Raw genomic sequence first — 18699 nt, forward strand, 5'->3', positions numbered from 1 at the left:
GACTAGGAAAAAATCAGACAAATTTGATAAAGGACTGTCATAGAAAGAATATACAAAGAACTTTTAAAACCCAACAATAGAAAGAATATACAAAGAACTTTTATTACTCAGCCATTAGAAACGACAAATACCTACCATTTGCTTCAACGTGGATGGAACTGGAGGGTATTATGCTGAGGGAAATAAGTCAATCGGAGAAGGACAAACATTATATGGTCTCATTCATTTGGGGAATATAAATAATAATGAAAGGGAGTATAGGGAAGGGAGAAGAAATGTGTGGGAAATATCAGAAAGGGAGACAGAACATAAAGACTCCTAACTCTGGGAAATGAACTAGGGGTGGTGGAAGGGGAGGAGGGCGGGGGTTGGGGGTGAATGGGTGACGGGCACTGAGGGGGACACTTGACGGGATGAGCACTGGGTGTTATTCTGTATGTTGGTAAATTGAACACCAATAAAAAATTAATTTATTAAAAATATAAATAAATAAAATAAAAAATAAAAATAAAAATATCCTCTGGAAAAAAAATAAAAAAAAATAAAACCCAACAATGAGAAAATGAACAACTGGATTATAAAGTGGGCTGTATAAATATCTGAACAGACTTCACCAAAATATACAGATGGCTAGTAAACAGATGGAAAGATGTTCAAGTCATATACCCTCAGGGAAATGCAAATTAAAACAACAACATGATTCTATTACCCACCTATTAAAATGGCCAATGTCTGGAACCTTGACAACACCAAATGCTGGTGAGGATGTGAAGCAAGAACTCTCATTTGTTGCTGATGGGAAAGCAAAATGGTGCAGTGATTCTGGAAGATAGTCCAGCAGTTCCTTATAAAACTAATCATGCTATTACTATACAATCCAGCAGTCATGTTCCTTGGTATTTACCCAAATGTATTCAAAACTTATCTCCACACCAAAACCTGCACAAAAATGTTTATATCAGCTTTACTCATAATTGCCAAAACTTGGAAGCAACCAAGATGTACTTCAGGAAGTGAATAAAGTGTGGTATATTCAGGAAGTAGAAAATATTACTCAGCACTAACCATGAAAATGCCTGGAGGAAATTAAATGCATACCACTAAGTGAAAGAAGCCAAGCTGAAAAGATTAGATAATTTATGATTCCAGCTATGTGACACTCTGGGAAAAACAAAACTACAAGACAGTGAGAAAGATCAATGGCTGCCAGGGACCCAGGGACTAAGAGGGACGGGATAAACTGCAGAGGCATAGGATTTTTAGGGCAGTGCACTATTCTACATGGCACTGTGATGGTAGGTACGTGTCATTATACATCCACCCAAACCCATACATTTGCCCATTTTGGGAGAATGTACAACCCTGGGAGTGAAACCTAATGTAAATTTAGACTCTGAATGATAATATTGTGTCAATGTCGGGCCATCTTCTGTAACAAAGGGGCAGGAAGTCAATAGTGGGGGGGCTATGTGTGTGTGTGTTGGGGAGGGAGGTGACACGGAGTGTATGGGAAAGTGTACTTTCCACTCAAGTTTTCTTTGAACCTAAAATTTCTCCAAAATATAACAGCTTAAAAAAAAGACTAAAGAGATAACATGAAAAGTGTTGTCAATGACCGAATGTGTGACAATTTGGGCATTTACAAAATGGCTGTAATAAACTAAAACACAAAGAATATGTAACAGCCCATAAGTCTAGTGTTTTTGCTTAGAGGAGAGTGAGGGAGAAAGAATGAGAGCTGGACAAAAGAAAAACAGTGAGGGGAGCACCAAAAGGCACCGCTTACTGTTGACAGTAACAAGGGTCCCATTCTCATCCCACGAAATAAACCCTGGGACAAGGACTTGTGTGTAAGCAGTTTATTTGGGAAATAATCCCTGGAAAAAACAGCCAGAGTGGGGACATGAGATGGAAAAAGGAGGAAAGCTCAAGAAATTTTATAGTGTGTATCATGAATCTAGCTGTCATGGTAGTCAACCAGAGTTTCATCCTCATAGAGAATTCTGGAAGCCAGTGTACAAAAAACACCTCAGAGGTACCTCACCTGGGAGTGAAGGATCCTGGGTCTTAACTCACCACTTTCTATCATGTATCAGAGTGGCAATGAGGAAGGGAGTTGGTGGCCCCAAATCCCTTGCACTCTGGCTTGTTGTAGTGCTGTGATACCAGGCATGGTCAGGTCTGCTCATCAGTGAAAGCTGTCAGCCTAAGAGCTGCAGTTTCTGTTGGTAGGAAGTAAAAGAAGCTTGAGCAGAAATGTTACAACTTAAGGGACTATGACAAGACCTCACAGTGTCTGCTATAGGCACCAACTTCTCACTCTAAAAGCCGCCAAATAAAGGAAAGAATTATCTCTGTCATTCGTGTATGAAATGTACTTCGAGGTAATCAAAATGCTGAGTCCTCTGTATGAGACATAGTTTTCAAAGATGAACCAAAAAACAAAGTAACATTAAAATTACATCGAGTAAGCATTTGTCTAGAGGTGCTACTGGCATCTTCAAGGCACATCTGGATGAAACACTTTCCAAACCTTCTGGGATCTATTCTTGCCCTTCATCCTCAAACGGAAGAGGAGGCTTCTGCCAACAGGTAGCTTCTCTCTTTTGGCCATCTGTAATACGGATGATGTCATTCTGCTGCTCTCAGACCTCAGTGTGTACTTTGCTACTGTTAAATCTTCTTCCTCTTCTTTTTTGGCATTTATCCATTATCCATTTATTGGCTCCCTTTAGCTGGCAAACCACTCCTCCTTCTTTTCATCTGATATTAATTTTTTGCACACAGCCTAATCCCTACCTGATGTAAGTCTGTCAGATTCAGAAATAGGACTGACTCATCCCTCTGACATCAATATGAGATTGGTCACTGTTCCCTGTCTGTTCCTAATCACATAGAGTAGGGCTGGCTAAGCACAAACTTTTAGGGCAGTCTTATACCCTAGGTAGAAAAGAAACAGAAACCATTAGTTAAGCAGCCCTGTAGAGTTTTGATTTAAAACTCCCATGTTTCAAAAATAAATAAATAAATAAATAAAATAAAACTCCCATGTTTCTATCTCTTGATTTCATCTCTCTTTATCTATATAATCTGTTGGTAATCAGCATAACCAATGACCACATTCCAGTCCAAAGAAATATCTACCAAACTCCTCTTTTGTGCCATATCCCTCATTTCCTACTCAGTGGACCTGGCAACCCAAGGCCCTCACTCAGTTATTTCATTTTCGCAAGAGTAGCAAAGGAGCAGCCAAGGCCCTGAATGGTTGGCTGAATTCTCTTCTGTCTGAACTTGTCTTGCAATCAATCCATTTACACATTGTCCCTGTCTCTGGATCTGTTAACCCCTGACTTCATGATAAATAGTAGTATGTAAGATGTATGTTTATTTTGAAAAGCAGGGTGTCAGGGGAACTTTTATTTTAAAAATTACCAAAGTAGATTATAAATTTCAAAAGAAAACTTACCTCAATCAATTAATCAAGGTCAACATCAATAGTGTTAAATCATGTTGATATGTTCATAGTGACGAAAATGGCACTTCACCTCAGTGATCTTCCCCCACCCCAAGACACATAACCACAGTCTGGTCATGAGGAAAAACATGAGACAAATCCTAATTAACAGACATCCTAGAAAATATTTGACTAATAGTTTTCAAAATTGTCAAGATCACCAAAAACAAAGAAAAGCAAAGAAACCATTACAGCCAAGAGCTTCTTAAGGTGCCCTCCCCTGCAAACTAATGTCCATCTCAGAACTCAGAAATAAAAGTTTTGCAGATATAATTAGCTAAGCAGATATCATGGTGGAGTAGAGTGGGCCCTTAATCCATTAGTATTGATGTTCTTATAAAAAGAGGAGAGTAGACATAGAGACAGACATGCACAAAGGAAAGATGTGATGAGACACAGGAAAAAGAGGATGAAGGCAGATTAGAGCGATGCATCTACAGGCCAAGGAAAGGCAAGAATTTCCTGCAATATCAGAATCTAGGGAGAGGCATGGAAGGTTTCTGTCCAAGAGCCTGCAGAAGAAATGTGATCCTGTCAACACCCTAAAAAATGTTTGTTGTATTAAGCCATCCCAGTTTGTGGTAATTTGTCATGGTAGTCCTAAGAAATTAGTATTCATTAATAAAACAAAATTATTAAATATAATGTAGTATCCTGGATGGAACCCTGAAGAAGAAAAAGGATAGAATGTAAAAACTAAAGATAAAATATGGACTCAGTTGGTAACAGTGTATCAATATTGTCTATTAATTATAGCAAATATACTATACTAATATAAAATGTTAATAATAGGAAAAACTAGGGCACCTGGGAGGCTCAGTGGTTGAGTGTCTGCCTTTGGCTCAGGTCGTGATCTCAGGGTCCAGGGACCAAGTCCCACATGAGGCTTCCTGCAGGGAGCCCGCTTCTCTCTCTGCCTATGTCCCTGCCTCTCTCTGTGTCTCTCATGAATAAATAAATAATTTTTAATTATTTTAAAAAATAATAAGAATAACTGGGTGTGGGATATACAGGAGCTCTGTAGTATCTTCATAATTGTTCTATAAATAGAAAACTGCCATAAAATAAAAGGATGATGTAAAAAGAAAGAACATTAGGAAAAATCAATAATCATGTAATATACATCTAATATTACAAAATAATTATCTTTAAAATATTTTAAGTTCAAAGAGTTTTACCAACAATTTTTATAACAAATTTTCTTGAGCTTCAAAAGTAAAAACTCCAATATACATAAAATTTGATCCAAAATATACTTTTGCCTAATGAAAACTCCTTTAGTAACACCTGACTAACAATAGCACATTAAAAAAAACCATAGTCCGGGCAGCCCCGGTGGCGCAGCGGTTTAGCGCCGCCTGCAGACTGGGGTGTGATCCTGGAGACGCAGGATGGAGTCCCACATTGGGCTCCCTGCATGGAGCCTACTTCTCCCTTGCCTGTGTCTCTGCCTTTCTCTCTCTCAATCTGAATAAATAAATAAATCTAAAAAAAACAAAACAAAACAAAACAAAACAAAAAAAAACATAGTCCAAACTCAAACTCAGTAATGTTGGAGCAGCTTGTTTTAAGCAAAACACTAAAAAAAAAAAAAAAAAAAAAAAGCTACAATTTTTCAGTGTAACAGTATTAAAGCTTAGTAGAAGGAATGGAAAATTGCAAAAATAAGTTAAACTTAATAATCAATTAGTGTCCTAAATCATTAGGAATATTTTAATAGATGCAACAAAATCCACTTATTCCTGATTAAAATAGCAGTTATCTGTAAAAACAGAAATAACGGTATATGTCCTAAAAACAATAAAAACAAAAATATCAATGCCCACATCCTTCTTAAAAGTTAAGCAGTATAAGCCTATTAATGGTCCATTTATACAGATACACCCAAACAAGTGTACCCCAGCTTATTTTTGCCATTCGTCATAATTCTATTGGATATAACACAAGTGGTAATTGATTATAGAAATAAAAATAAATGTTAAGTACAATTTTAAAAATACACAAGATTCAACATGGAACCCATTGTATTTAAAATTAGGAAAGGTGGTGAGGAAACATAACATATGGCAACAATGGCATGTAGAAGAGGAATTATTTTCATAAAGGTTAAAAGCAGGGTATAAATCCATACTCACAGTGTGAGAATTAAGCAGAATTCTCTCAGTAACTAGTAGAATTAGCAAGCCTAAAATCACTGAAGGTATACAGGATTTGAATAACATGATTGTCCAACTTGCCTCTATGAACGAACAACTATGCAATTCATACTCATAACCATGAGATATTTACCAAAACAGATGCCATATGGCTAATTTAAAAAAATTAACAAATGAATAAACAAACACAAAAGCAGAATCAGACTTACAAATACAGAGAACTGATTGATGGCAGCCATAGGAGAAGAGAGTGGAGAGGATGGCAAGATGGGTGAAGGGGAGTGGGAGATACAGGCTTCCAGTTATAGAGTGAATAAGTCATGAGGATAAAGGCACAGCATAGGGAATATAGTCAATAACATAGTAGTTCTGTGTGGTGGCAGGTGGTAGCTATACTTGGGAGCATAGCATAATGTGTAAACTGGCCTGCCCAATCACTATATTGTACACCTGAAACGAATGAAACATAGTTTGTTAACTATACTCAAATTAAAAAGCTTGTCTAAAAATTGAAATAAAAAGGCAGTTTCTCTTACCACTTTGAATCAAATTAGAATACAATAACAGAAAGTGACCAGAAAATTAAAAAATGTTTGGGAAGCAGGTAACACATTTCTATTTTTTTATTATAAATTTATTTTTTATTGGTGTTCAATTTGCCAACATATAGAATAACACCCAGTGCTCATCCCGTCAAGTGCCCCCCTCCGTGCCCATCAACCAGTCCCCCCATCCCCTCGCCCACCTCCCCTTCCATCACCCCTAGTTCGTTTCCCAGAGTTAGGAGTCTTTCTTGTTCTATCTCTCTTTCTGATATTTCCCACTCATTTTTCTCCTTTCCCCTTTATTCCCTTTCACTATTTTTTATATTCCCCAAATGAATGAGACCATATAATGTTTGTCCCTCTCCAAATGACTTACGTCACTCAGCATAATACTCTCCAGTTCCATCCACGTTGAGGCAAATGGTGGGTATTTGTCATTTCTAATGGCTGAGGAATATTCCATTGTATACATAGACCACATCTTCTTTATCCATTCATCTTTCGATGGACACCGAGGCTGCTTCCACAGTTTGGCTATTGTGGACATTGCTGCTATAAACATCGGGGTGCAGGTGTCCCGGCATTTCATTGCATCTGCATCTTTGGGGTAAATCCCCAGCAGTGCAATTGCTGGGTCGTAGGGCAGGTCTATTTTTAACTCTTTGAGGAACCTCCACACAGTTTTCCAGAGTGGCTGCACCAGTTCACATTCCCACCAACAGTGTAAAAGGGTTCCCCTTTCTCCACAGCCTCTCCCACATTCGTGGCTTCCTGCCTTGTTAATTTTCCCCATTCTCATTGGTGTGAGGTGGTATCTCATTGTGGTTTTGATTTGTATTTCCCTGATGGCAAGTGATGCAGAGCATTTTCTCATGTGCTTGTTGGCCATGTCTATGTCTTCCTCTGTGAGATTTCTGTTCATGTCTTTTGCCCATTTCATGATTGGATTGTTGGTTTCTTTGCTGTTGAGTTTAATAAGTTCTTTATAGATCTTGGATACTAGCCCTTCATCTGATACGTCATTTGCAAATATCTTCTCCATTCTGTAGGTTGTCTTTTAGTTTTGTTGACGGTATCTTTTGCTTTGCAAAAGCTTCTTATCTTGATGAAGTCCAAATAGTTCATTTTTGCTTTTGTTTCTCTTGCCTTCATGGATGAATCTTGCAAGAAGTTACTGTGGCCAAGTTCAAAAAGGGTTTTGCCTGTGTTCTCCTCTAGGATTTTGATGGAATCTTGTCTTACATTAAGATCTTTCATGCATTTTGAGTTTATCTTTGTGTATGGTGCAAGAGAGTGGTCTACTTTCATCCTTCTGCATGTGCATGTCCAATTTTCCCAGCACCATTTATTGAAGAGACTGTCTTTTCTCCAGTGGAGAGTCTTTCCTCCTTTGTCGAATATTAGTTGACCATAGAGTTGAGGGTCCACTTCTGGATTCTCTATTATGTTCCATTGATCTACGTGTCTGTTTTTGTGCCAGTACCACACTGTCTTGATGACCACAGCGTTGCAGTACAACCTGAAATCTGGCATTGTGATGCCTCCAGCTATGGTTTTCTTTTTTAAAATTCCCCTGGCTATTCGGGGTCTTTTCTGATTCCACACAAATCTTAAAATAATTTGTTCCAACTCTCTGAAAAAAGTCCATGGTATTTTGATAGGGATTGCATTAAACGAGGTAACACATTTCTAACACAGGTCCACATGTCACTAAAGAAATTACAGTGGAAATTAGAAAAGAGTTTAAGGTGAATAATAATGAAATATAATATCTAAAAATAAGTGGGATATTTTTTTTAATTTTATTTATTTATGATAGTCACACACACAGAGAGAGAGAGAGAGATAGAGGCAGAGACATAGGCAGAGGGAGAAGCAGGCTCCATGCACTGGGAGCCCGACATGGGATTCGATCCCGGGTCTCCAGGATTGCGCCCTGGGCCAAAGGCAGGCACTAAACAGCTGCACCACCCAGGGATCCCAAGTGGGATAAATTTTAAAAAGTATTCAGAAGGAAAACCCCTAGCTTTAGATTAATATATTTGAGGGGAAACAACAAAGGTGGAAGATCAATGACCTAAACTTTCACGTCTAGAAAGTAGATAAGGAAGTAAATTAAACCGATGAGAAATAGAGGAAAGGAAAAAATTTAAAAGACCAAATATTAATGAATGAAAAAAAGGTACAATAGAAGAAATCAACATGATTGAAAGTTGTTTCTTTGAAAACATTTATAAAATTTATATACAACTTGTAAGACTGATTTTCAAACAGAAAACATTTCCAGTATGAGGAATATGAGGAGATACTACAAATACTAGAGATATTAAAAGATTAACAAGAGGTTATTTTGAACCTTATGCCAATAAATTTGAAGAGATGCAATATAGTAGTTATTTAAAAATCGCGATTTGTGAAACTATTCAGAGACATAAAATAAAACCCAAATTTTCCAACATCTGTTGAAGAAAGAACTATAGGTCTCATAACTCTGTTGGTAAATTTTTTCATTCAAGGAAGAAATAACACCAATTCTTACACAACCTCTTCCAGAGAATACAAAAATGGGCAACACTTTCCAATTCATTCTATGAAGCCAGCATAACTTGATACCAAAATATTGTGAGGATTTACAGGAGAAGAAAATTACAGAATAGTTTATCTCTCCACCACAAGCACAAATATCTTAAACAATATATTGGCAACTCAAATCCAGCAACATATAAAAAACATATCAAATCCCAACATATAATATTGGGACCTACTAGAATTTACTCCAGGGATGTGATTCCAGCAGCAAAAACCAATGCACTACTAATTAACACAACAGCATGGATGGATCTCACAGTCAAAAGGCTGAATGAAGGAAGTTGGAGGGGATAAGCTTCATCTTTGATGGACCCATTTATATGTATTTTAAAGGCAGGCAAACTAATCTTGGCATTAGAATCAGAATAATTGTTACCTTTGGCAGGGATATTGCTTATGATGCTCCATTAAAGAGCATTCTGGGTGTTGGAAATATTCTGTATCAATTCGTATGGTATGTATATGAGTAAATATCCTCTGAGCTGTACACTTAAGATTTCCATGTTTGGGGCACCTGAGTGGCTCAGTCAGTTGAGCATCTATCTGTCTTTGGTTCAGGTCATGATCCTGAGGTCCTAGGATGGAGCCCTGAATTGGCCTCCCTGCTCAGTGGGGAGTCTGCTTCTCCCTCTGCCCTTCTTTCTGCTCATGTTCTTATGCTCTCTCTCTTTTAAATGGATAAATAAAATCTTTTTTAAAAAATATTTCCACATTTATTGTATTAAAAATATATCTCAATTTTTAGGGACACCTGGGTGGCTCAATGGTTGAACATCTGCCTTTGGCTCAGGTTGTGATCCTGGGATCCTGGAACAGAGTCCCACAATGTGCTCCCCACAGGGAGCCCACTTCTCCCCCTGCCTGAGTCTTTCATGAGTAAATAAAACCTTTAAAAAAATAAAAAAAATATATATATCTCAATTTTTTTTTAAAAAAAGGTAGTAGAATAGCCAGTCTCTAGCACATGTGATTCATTTTTAAATCATTTTTCATTCCTTCATTTATTCAGTTGTATCCTCTTCCACCAGAATAATTATTTAGAAAAATGATTGGAAGTGGTAGTGATAGGGAACAGAGGACTAGCTGAGGATAAAGCACAAGCTAATATACCACAAACAACCTGCCAGGGTGAGATATGTGTGACATTCCTCAGGAAGCTTCCAATTGTCTTAAGGTTACTGCCTTGCTAGAGGGAAAAACCATCTTTAATTTGACAATATCAAGGCCTCCAATATCTTTTTTTAAAAGATTTTATTTACTTATTCATGAAAGACACAGAGAGAAAGGCAGAGGGAGAAGCAAGCTACCTGCAGGGAACCTGATGTGGGACTCAATCCCAGGACCCCAGGATCACGACCTGACCCAAAGGCAGACACTCAACCATGGAGACACCCAGGGGCCTCAGGCCTCTGGTATCTTGAGGCCTCTGGTATCTTGTAGGCCCTCTTAGCATATGAAAATCTTTTTGAAACCTCCCTTTTCCTCACCTCCCCCAACTCTGCAAGTATATAATCAACTACTCCGCACAAGCCCTGGGCAACAGTTCTTCCTGCCCATGGGTCCTGTCTTTGTGCTTTAATAAACCACCATTTTGCACCAAAGACATCTCAAGAATTCTTTCTTGGTCATCAGCTCTGGATTTCACCCCACTGAACCTCACCTATATTCCAAAATTACATCATTAGCATTCAAGATTGGCATCACAAAATAAAGTGGAATAAACTTAAGAAAACCTATGTTAGAACCCATATAAATAAATCTATAAAACTTTACTGAAAAATCAAAGAAAACTTGAGTGAGGTGACAGCACAGGTGTATCCATGTCACTGATCAAATTATTTTACATTTGAAATGTATTGACTATAACCAAAATAAAATAATGATTTAATTGCAATTCCAACAGAATTTTAATATATGAATTTATCACAAAATTTTATAATATTTAAAATTTGAATAAAGTCTAAATTTCCAAAAAGAGTAATTAGTTAACTATATTATGGTAAATCTATAATAACTATAAATTTCCTTCACTGGGTAACTATTTAAAGCTATTTTTAAAATCAGCATGGATTTTTTTTTTGATCAGCATGGATTTTAGATTGTGCAGAATATGGTGCTGGAAACTTAGGCTCTATTATACTCTATCCTCTCTGTCCTTGGCACTTTCTATCACTCATCTGGAGCACTCATGCTAAAAAGAACATTGCTTAGCTGGAATATACCCAGATGAGTTTGACCAGGATAGAGAAAATTCATCTTAGAAAAGTCTTGAGATCAATAAAGAAGGAGTATTTTGGTGGTGCTACTCTCCATGAGAGTAGGCTACCTGCATATGGTAGATGCTAAAATTAGGATTATCCTAAAAGGAGGCAGTGCCTGAGGTATGGGGGCTTTGCATGGTGCATTCCTTCCCTTAAGCAATTAGGCACGTTTTACATACACACTAACTATCTTTGGATTGATGAATGAATAAAAGAATGCATAAATAAGTATGGTTTGGACACTAAATTTCTGTGACTCAAAAAATTTTTGTGTCATTTAATTTTTTAATCATTTTCAGATTACTCAAGAATCAAGATGAAAACCATGTCTACTATGATATTCATATTTGCCAGAGAAACAGAAACAATACTATATATATATATATATATATATATATATATATATATCCAATGGGTTCTCTGGAAAATGTCAACAGATATATAGATACCTGTATCCATATAGTCATATCTATCTATTTATCTATCTATCTATCTATCTATCTATCTATCTATCTATCTATCATCTATCTCTATGCAGAGAAATAGAGTTGAGACGGAGTTATTGTCAGGAATTGGTTCACATGACTATGGAGGCTGGCAAGTCCAAAAGCCTGCAGTGTAGACCTGCAGGCTCAAGACTCAGGAGAGCCAGTTAAGCAGATGAAATCTGAAGGTGGTCAGCTGTAGAATAAATATTCACATTCTCAAATTTCTACATAAAAAATCCCTTACTGAATCCAGTCCCTAATTCTAACCCAACATCTTCCTTTCCTTCTTTTGATTCCTCTCTTCCTGTTTTTTCTCCTCTATCGTATCCTCCATTCTCTTTTCAAGGCATCTCCTTTTTTTGGTGGAAATCACAGTTCTTAGATATCTAACATTTGGAAGTTTCCTAATCATACCCTAGCCCATTTCAGATGGGACATGAAGTTATCAAAAAGCTAGAATCCCTATATTTGAGGAATTCTTTTTTCATTTTAGGTGGATTAAAAGGGTATTTGTGCAACATAAATCAAGCAACAAATATTTCCAAATTAGTATTTACAAATACATCTGAAATTTGCGTGGGAATAAAGATAAGAACCCTTGTATACATCAACTAGAACAGTTCATATCTTATATCTTCTTAAATTACTAGTATTTTATTGCAGATTATTTATACCCCCTAGACATTTAGCATCATTTTTCTTTTCAATTAGTTCAATTCACATTAATTATTACAGTGAATAACTGTGTGGTGTTTTCCTTGGATATTTAAATACTGATCCTGCAAAAAAACTACCAGAAAAAAGTTTCAACTAAAATTTCAGTTCAAACAAAACAGTTTATTAAGTAAGCATGGAAAGACAGCTTAATTGTTACATGTTTATGAAAATATATTTTTCATATTCCCATCCAAATTTATTGTGAGAACAACATCAACAAGTCCATGTGATCTGGACTATGATACCTCATTGATTCATACAGAAGTCCATGCCCCATCCTATATTAACTATGTCCTCTTGATAAACTTAGTGTTTGTGATGAGTAACTACTAGATATTTCTCACCTTTACTGCCAAATACAACAAAAAAATGTTACAGGGGTGGGGAGGGGATGTTTAAAATAAGATGGATGTTGTATAGAAGTATTGAATCACTATATTATATACCTGACAAAACAAAAACTTAAAAAAAATAAAAATACATAAAATAAAGATGTATGTCAGTAAAAAACTTAGAAACCATCATGTTTTTCTCTATTACAAGTAAGTAACTAGCAAATTTTATCCTAAAACTCCTATCAAACTCTGCTTTCTGGCATAGAAAGCAAAAAAATAGCAATACTAATCTTTACAAAGATAGCAGGAAAATACAGAATGAGGAAAGTAAGAAACAATTCATATAAATGAATCAACTGAAAATAAAATTGAAGGAAGATGCTGATAATGAAGAGGGTGGCAGAGTTCTAAACAATAAGATCTTCCTAGGTATCAGCCATCCAGATGAACCACGTGATGCTCCAGGCACACTCACCACAGCAAAAAGTAAACCGCCAACATCATTTCCCAGCCATGTATGTCCATCAGGTTGTTCTGTTGTCTGAGTAACAGTTTTCTGTGAAACTCTGAGGAAGCCTTTTTAAAGGCTTTCAGAAAAAAATTAACTAAACTATTATATACTTTATGTTTTATACCTTTATGTTCCGTGTGCCATTATATCAGGAGTACAGGTGTAAACATTGTGAGGGTGAGTCAGAGGAGAGTGGAAATAAACATATACAGCAAATAAGGATTTAAGGATTTCAAGATATACTAAAAAACTGTGGTAATCAAAACAGTATGCTACTGACACAAAAATAGAAACATCAATCAATGGAACAGAATAGAGAGCCCAAAAATAAACTCATGTTTACATGGTCAATGAATCAATGACAAAGGAGGCAAGAATATACAATGGGAAAAGACAGTCTCTTCAATAAATGGTGTTGGGAAAACTAAACAGTTTTTAGTGGAAGGAAAGAAAGAGCAAAGAGAAAGAAAGAAAGAAAGAAAGAAAGAAAGAAAGAAAGAAAGAAAGAAGAAAGAAAGAAAGAAAGAAAGAAAGAAAGAAAGAAAGAAAGAAAGAAAGAAGAAAGAAGAAAGAAAGAAAGAAAGAAAGAAAGAAAGAAAGAAAGAAAGAAAGAAAGAAAGAAGAGAGAAAGAGGAGAGAAAGAAAGAGGAGAGAAAGGAAGGAAGGGAGGAAGGAAGGAAGGAAGGAAGGAAGGAAGGAAGGAAGGAAGGAAGAAAAAGAAGGAAGGAAGGAAGGAAAGGAAAGGAAACTGGACGACTTTCTAACACCATACTCCAAAATAAACTCAAAAGGGATTAAAGACCTAATGTGAGACATGAAATCTTAAAAATCCTAGAAGAGAGCACAGGCAGTAATTTCTGACTTTGGCATCAGTAATGTTTTTCTAGATATGCTTCTTAAAGTAATGGAAACAAAAGCAAAGGAAAGTTAATGGAAACACATCAAAATAAAAACCTTTTGCACAGTGAAGGAAATAATCAACAAAACAGAAAGGCAACCTACCGAATGGAGAAGATATTTGCAAATGATATAGCTGATAAGGAATTAATACCCAAAATATATAAAGAACATATATAACTCAACACCCCCCCCAAAAAAAAACCCCACAAATAATCCAATTAAAAAATTGGCAGAGGATCTGAAGAGACATTTTTCCAAAGAAGACATCCGGATGGCCAACAGACACATAAAAATATGCTTAACATCACTTATCAGGAAAATGCAAATCAAAACCACAATGAGATATCACCTGACACCTCTTAGAATGACTAAAATCAGAAATACAAGGAATAACAAGCGAGAAACAGAAACTCTTGTGCACTGTTGGTGGAAATGTAAATTGGTACAGCCACTGTGGGAAATAGCACGAAGGATCCTCAAAAAAAAAAATTAAAATTAAAATACCATATGATCCAATAATTCCACCACTGGGTAGTTACCCAAAGGAAATGAAAACACTAATTTGGAAAGAGATATACATCCATATGTTTATTGCAATATTATTTACAATGTTCACCAATAGGTAAATGGAGAAGGAAGATGTGGTATATATTATATAATATGCTGTCATAAAAACGGTGAGATCTTGCCATTTGCAACACATGGATGGAGCTAGAGATATCCTAAGCCAAATAAGTCACACCGAGAAAGACAAATACTATCTGATTTCACTTATACGTGAAATCTAAAAAAAAAAAAAAAAAAAAAAAAGAAAGAAAACAAATTAATAAATAAATGAACAGAAAGCAGAGTCAGGCTTATAAATACAAAGAAACTGATGGTTGCCAAAGGAGAGGGGAGGTGAGGGAAATGGGCAAAATGGGTGAAGAGAAGTGGGAAGATATAAGCTTCTATTTATGAGATGAGTGAGTCATGGGAATACAAGGTATAGCATAAGAAATACAGTCAATCATCTTGTAATCCTGTGGTACGGTGACAGATGGTCACCGTCTACACTTGGGCTAGCATGGCACATCATAGTGTAGAGAAGTTGACTCACCATGTTGTACACCTGAAAGTAATGCAACATTGTCTGTTTGCCAGACTCAGATAAAATATTTTGTCAACAAAGGGCAGGGCCTAAGAATAGGAATGTAAGTATAGTGTAACTGTGCAAGATTACATACAGTGCTATTTAAATCGCTCCTCATTTTTATATTTAATTATAGTTTTTGTTGCCCTCTAAGGAATTCGGCTGGCAAAATAACTCAGCCGAGGATTTATTTTCTCTAAAAACTTTCAGCCAATCTGATACAGGGTTTCTCTGGTGTCTTAGAGACCGAACATGACTGCTGGACTTCACTTTGCACTTGCGTTGCTCTATAGCAGAATTATGTCTAGACTAAATGGGAAACTTTGCAGAAATGAACAGGAAGACAAGATGAAATCAGAAAAGAACCATTTTTCTCTGCAGCTGCCCGAGGCAGCTCACTTACATCTGTAAAATATGCATCAACTGTTAATGAAAATGTAGGGTCCTCCTGAAGAAAAATCAGAATTCAAGTGTGGGAGAAGCTGTCAGCTTCACGGCCCAAGAGCCCTATAATATTAACCTCTATGCAAGTTTAAATTGTACCTCTGGTACTGAGATTATGGAAATATGTCCCACAGCATAAGCATCAGAGAGAGGTTGAGTATTTCTGCATTCCGAACACTCTCAAATAGGTTAATATATAACGAACTGAAAATTTTAGTCTTGCAAAAAATATTAAGTTCTGTATAATATTTAGGGTAGTCCAAATTTAGGAATATGTACTATAGATGACCAGATTATCAATAGATCTACAGTATGAAGTTTGAAAAATCAAGTCAGGTAAAAATACTGACCGAATAATCTGTGCTTATTTAAAAGGAGCATTTCAAATTATCTCCAGTAAGAGATATTTTATAAGATATTTCTATTTGTAGAATTACAGAGACATTGTTCTGGAGGAAAAGAAGAAGAGAAAACCTCTCACTAAAAGTAGATTGAAAATTATTATCTCTGTTCAATGAAAGAAAGTTCCCAATGCCCATTTAAGATTTAAAAACATGAAATTTTATTCATAGGAAACACTCCCATTCCCAGCACTCTTAAATTAAACTTTAAACTTTATGAACTTCTGATGAAGTCATATTCAAATATTCAAGTATAAGATTATGCATGCATATGATCTATATAAGTGACTACATGGCTTTAAAATCAAAGGCAGTTTTCGTGAGTCAGAATAAATCAGAATATCACTGGAATATATCCTGCATTTTGCTTTCTTTCTCTCTCTCTCTCTCTCTCTCTCTCTCTCTCACACACACACACACACACACACATTGTGCTCATATATATCACACAAGTATAATGATTAACATATACGAATGTAAGCACTTGATTTGAATGATAAATCTTCTTGAGAAAATTGCAACATATCCTCAGATTTACCCAACCGTGGTGCTATCTTTCTTTCTTCACAATTTTGTTGTTATTATTCCTCTACTAGGTGAAGATACAATGCAGAGTTAAAATCACAAAATCTGGCCCCTGATCATCTCAGGAACAGTTTAATGGGGTGTACAAGACGAGCAGCTCTCTAGAGTACAGTACTGTGCGTGATGTAAATGCACAGAAACAGTTCATTAGCCATGAGGAGAAGGAGGGGAAAAATACCAAAAATCACTGATGGACACTAAACATCAGGCTTCCAGTTTTCTAATAGTGGATGGAACACACATGGATGCCCCTTCCGTCCCCAACTTTGCAGATACCACTGCAGCAAAATAAAAGAGGTATTAACCCAAACAGCAGAGACACCTAGACAGGGAACACTATGTTGGTGTAACTCACTGAGCTATAAAAGGTGTTGAGGAGAGGAAGGGCTGGAAGCTGGTTTGGAGTCCCAGAAACATCTGAAAAGGGGATGAGGGAGCTGGGGGTTTGTGGGCTGCAGGCCATAGGACCACCAGGGTCTCCACACAGAGGGGACAGTTTTCTGGCTCCCTGTCCCACACAGACCACTGCTGACAAACTCCAATCCACAAAACTAGAGGCTTATTTTCTGGAAAAACTCAACCTGGGGGGATAGAGATTTGAGAAACAAGATACAGCAGAGGGCTGGGTGAGGAGAGAGGTTGCAAACAGGGAGATTAATTCCATAATTGAATGATGGAGACTTCAAAACCTTTCCCTGAAAAGCTCCCCAAATGCTAACTGTGGGTTTCTCTACCCCACAGACAGGCTATTTGTAGGATTGCCATCTCGGAAAGCCTGGGGCCACACCCTGCTGCCCCCATACCCTGCCCACACAACACAACAGCTGCTTCCTCACCTGCTGCCCCTAAACACAAGCCAGCTCCTCTGTAATCTCTGTTTATGCACCCAGACCTTAAATAAACTTCTCAGGAATTACTCTGAAATCCAAGCAGAGATAACAATACACCAAAAACAAAGGGAAAACAATAAATGGAAGTTTTTAAGCACCATTAAATGGGTTTCTTTAATGGGTTTCTCTCCCTCAGAGAGTTAGTAAAACAGTATTAATTGACATGGAAAGTTAGGATAACAGTTATAATTAGTTTCCCCTACCTAATGTGTCAGTGGCCGTTCTCTGGGAATCAGAAACTGAGAGAGGATGGGTAGTGGGGCAGTTTGCTGGGGAAAGCCCGTGATGGGGGAAAGGTAGAGAGCCAGAGAGGTGGCCAACCTTCAGATCACAGTGCAGGACATCTTTGAGAAAGAGAAGGAGGAGGAAGGACTGGGTGAGAAGAGCCTGAAATGGAAAATTCCTGGTCTCCCAGCAGGAGAACCCAGAGCGATAACTAATGCTGGTAGTTGGAGTGGGAATGTTGGGGCTCCAGCTCCCTCTTTTTACATAAAGGAGGAATTTTGGAGTTCCAGCATACTCACCCCACTTCAGTTGAGAATATTGGGGTTCCAGCTCCCTCCCTCCACACTGGGTGGGAAGATTCTGGTTCTAGGCACATTCACTATGTCCACTCTTGGTGGGCACAGCATGGAGAGAACGTGGTCTGGTGTAAGTGATGCACTGTCCCCCAGAGTGACAGATGGACATCTTGGGAAGATAGATGTGTGCCCGAGAGCAAGCAGTGGTGTCTCCTAAAGGCATGAATATGCTGTGTGAGCTGGGAGCTCATCCTTTGATGGCACTTTTACTTGTTCATTGCCCACTTTCATTTGACCTCTGCTCAGAGACCCACAGAGGCTCCCAATGGCCAGTTGAGAGGGACATTAAGAACCTGAGCCTGGTTTGCCCTTGATTCTCTGTGGTCTGTTATGCTACTGTACATGATGGCCCCACACAAGGATGGCACAGAGAGTGGAAGTAAAAGAAAATCCCCCAGGTGGGAAGAACTTCCAAGAGCACATCGGGTTTCCAATTTGCCAGGACTGAAAGATGGCCTGATGTGTGGATCTATGCTGACTCATAGTGAACAACTTAACAACTCTCATTTTAGCCAAATGAGAAAGAATTTGGAATAAAAGATGGAAATACTGATGACCAGAACCTCTGGGGAAAAAACCTGTAGATAGACCCTCAGGGTGGGTATAATGTATGAAGGTTTTGTGTGGACACTCACCCAAGTGCACCCACT

This window comes from Vulpes lagopus, chromosome 2 (genome assembly GCF_018345385.1).
Source record: "Vulpes lagopus strain Blue_001 chromosome 2, ASM1834538v1, whole genome shotgun sequence".
Classification (NCBI taxonomy): domain Eukaryota; kingdom Metazoa; phylum Chordata; class Mammalia; order Carnivora; family Canidae; genus Vulpes; species Vulpes lagopus.